Genomic DNA, 3,881 nt, shown 5'->3' on the forward strand with positions numbered 1-3,881 from the left:
CCTGGCTCAGGGGGACTTAAAGCCCAGCTCTGAGGGACTCTGAGCAGTCATTTAACCTCTCTGAGCCTCTCTTTCCTCCCCTGCAGAAGGGGGATTATAAAGGTTCCTAATTCATGAGTTGTTCTTAGAGTGAAATACATTACTGGCCAGGTGAGATGGCTCATGCCTATAATCCCAACACTTTGGGAGGCTGAGGTGAGAGGATTGCTTGAGCCTAGGAGTTCGAGACCAGCCTGGGCAACAAAGCAAGACCCCCCCATCTCTATGAAAAGTAAATAAATAGGCAGGGTGCAGTGGCTCACTCCTGTAATCCCAGCACTTTGGGAGGATGAGGTGGGCTGATGGCTTGGGCTCAGGAGTTTGAGACCAGCCTGAGCAACGTGGCAAAACCTTGTCTCTACAAAAAAATACAAAAACTAGCCAGGCATGGTGGCACGCGCTTGTAGTTCCAGCTACTGGAGAGGCTGAGGTGGGAGGATCACGGGAGCCCCAGAAGTATAGGTTGCAGTTTGCCAAGATTGTGCCACTGCACTCCAGCCTGGGCGACAGAAGGAGACCGTCTCAAAAAACAAACAAAAAAGATAAATATATATATGAAGCTGGGCATGATGGTGCGTACCTGTAGTCCCGGCTACTTGGGATGCTGAGGTGGGAGGATCGCTTGAAGCCAGGAGTTCTAGGATGAAGTGAGCTATGATCATGCCACCGCACTCCAGCTTGGGTGACAGAGTGAGAATCTGGCTCTTAAAAAAAAAAAAAGTAAAATGGAACAGGTGAAGTTATTTTAATTTTTAAAATAAAAAGTTATTTTTATAAATAAAATTTTAATTTAAACCAAATTATTTAAAACTAAATATAACATTATGTTAATATATAATATATAAAAATATAATTTTAATTAAATCTAATGTAAAATTATTCTAAATGTTAACTTTTTTTTTTTTTTTTTTTTTTGAGACAGTCTCGCTCTGTCGCCCAGGCTGGAGTGCAGTGGCATGATCTCAGCTCACTGCAAGCTCCACCTCCCAGGTTCACACCATTCTCCTACCTCAGCCTCCCAAGTAGCTGGGACTACAGGCGCCCGCCACCACGCCTGGCTAATTTTTTGTATTTTTAGTAGAGATGGGGTTTCACTGTGTTAGCCAGGATGGTCTTGATCTCCTGACTTCGTGATCCGTCCGCCTCAGCCTCCCAAAGTGCTGGGATTACAGGCGTGAGCCACTGCGCCCGGCCCAAATGTTAACTTTTAAATTGTCTTTTTTTTTTTTTTTTTTTGAGACAGTGTCTTGCTGTATCACCCAGGCCACAGTGCAGTGGCATGATCTTGGTTCACTGCCACCTCTGCCTCCCAGGTTCAAGCTATTCTCCTGCCTCAGCCTCCTGAGGCTATTTTTTGTATTTTTATTAGAGATGGGGTTTCACCATGTTGGTCAGGCTGGTCTTGAACTCCTGACCTCAGGTGATCCACCCACCTCAGCCTCCCAAAAGTGCTAGGATTACAGGCGTGAGCCACCGTGCCTGGACTAAGTTTTCTTAATTAAAAAATTTAACTCAATTTTTTTTTAAATTATCATTTCAAGAAGTGACATTAGCCATCTTTCAAGTGCTTGGTAGCCACATGTGGCTGGTGGGTGAGGGCAGGGCTTTTTTTTTTTTTTTGAGACGGAGTTTTGCTCTTATTGCCCAAGCTGGAGTGCAATGGCGTGATCTCGGCTCACTGCAACCTCCACCTCCCGGGTTCAAGCGATTCTGCTGTCTCAGCCTCCTGCATGCATCACCACGCCCAGGTAACTTTTTATTTTTAGTAGAAATGGGGTTTCATCATGTTGGCCAGGCTGGTCTCAAATTCCTGACCTCAGGTGATTCACCTGCCTCGGCCTCCCAAAGTGCTGAGATTACAGGCGTGAGCCGCTGTGCCTGGCCACAGGGCCTGTCTTTATTTAGATGTTTGCTATTTTGTCCATTGCAGATTATTTTACATTAGTTAAAAAATATTTTTTGAGGCCGGGCATGGTGGCTCACACCTGTAATTCCAGCACTTTGTGGGGCTGAGGTGGGAGGATCTCTTGAGTCCAGGAGTTTGAGACCAGCCTGGGCAACATGGCAAAACTCCATCTCTACCAAAAATACAAAAAAAAAAAAAAAAAAAAAATTAGCTGGGTGTGGTGGTGCACACTTGTAGTCCCAGCTACTCGGGAGGCTGAGGTAGAAGGATGATTTGAGCCTAGGAGGCGGAGGTGGCAGTGAGCCTAGATCATGCCATTGCACTCTAGCTTGGGCAACAGAGCCAAACCCCGTCTCAAAAAATAAAAATAAATAAAAATGAAAAAAAAAATCAGGATTGCACACATGAAATGGGTGAATTGTATGGTAAGTTATCTCAATAAAGCTAAAACAATATTTTTATTGCTTTACATACCATCAAACTCGCCCTTTTAAAATGTGCAATTCATTGGGTTTTAGTACAGTCACAGAGGTGTCCGATATCACCACAATCAACTGTAGAACGTTTTTATCATCCTAAAGAAACCCGGCACCATGGAGCGGCCACTCCCCATTCCCTTCTCCCACCCAGGCCTTGACAACCATGAATCCACTTTCTGTCTCTATGGATTTGCCTGTTCTGGACATTTCATATAAATGGACTCACACACTATGTAGTCTTTAGTGACCACTTTTTCACTTAGCATCATGTTTTCAAGGCTCATGCATGTTGTGGCATGTACTGGAACTCCATTCCTTTATATGACCAAATAATATACCATTGCATTGGCTGGATGTGGTGGCTCATGCCTGTAATCCCAGTGCTTTGGGGGGCCAAGGTGAGCGTATCACCTAAGGTCAGGAGTTCGAGACTAGTCTGGCCAACATGGTAAAACCCCATCTCTACCAAAAATACAAAAATTAGCTGGGCGTGGTGGTGCATACCTGTAGTTCCAGATACTCGGGAGGCTCAGGCAGGAGAATTGCTTGAACCCAGGAGGCGGAGGTTGCAGTGAGCCAAGATTGTGCCACTGCACTACAGCCTGGGCAACAAAGCGAGACTCCATCTCAAAAAAAAAAAAAAAAAAAAACAAAGAAAAAAAAATATATATCTATACCATCGCGTGGTCAAGCCACATTTTTTTTATTCATTCATCAGGTGATGAATATTTATGTGTTTTCCACTTTTTGGCTCTTGCGAGTAATGCTGCTATGAGCATTCATGCACAAGTTTTTATATAGACATCTGTTTTTACTTCTTTGGGGTTTTGCATTAATTTTAATTTTTAAAATATATTGCATAAAAATATTATTCACCTTGATGACTGGGTTTTTTGGCACTCCCTTAAAATTTGCACCTGGGGCTGCCAGGCATGGTGGCTCATGCCTGTAATCCTAACACTTTCGGAGGCTGAGGTGGGTGGATAGCTTGAGTCCAGGAGTTTGAGACCAACCTGGGCAGCATGGCAAAACCCTGTCTCCACAAGAAATACACACACAAGGCCGGGCACAGTGGCTCATACCTGTAATCCCAGCACTTTGGGAGGCCGAGGCAGACGAATCACTTGAGGTCGAGTTCAAGACCAGCCTGGCCAACATGGTGAAACCCCAACTCAACGAAGAATACAAAAAAATTAGCCAGGTGTAGTGGCGTGTACCTGTAATCCCAGCTACTCCGGAGGCTGAGGCAGGGGAATCGCTTGAACCTGGGAGGCGGAGGTTGCAGTGAGCCAAGATCGCTCCACTGCACTCCAAGCCTGAGTGACAGAGTGAGACTCTGTCTCAAAAACACACACACACACAACCCAAAACACACACAACACACACACACAAAATCAGTTGGGTGTCGTGGTGCGTGCCTGTAGTGCCAGCTACTTGGGTACTTGGGTGGCTGAGGC

The sequence above is a fragment of the Symphalangus syndactylus genome, chromosome 13, assembly GCF_028878055.3.
Source record: "Symphalangus syndactylus isolate Jambi chromosome 13, NHGRI_mSymSyn1-v2.1_pri, whole genome shotgun sequence".
NCBI classification, from domain to species: domain Eukaryota; kingdom Metazoa; phylum Chordata; class Mammalia; order Primates; family Hylobatidae; genus Symphalangus; species Symphalangus syndactylus.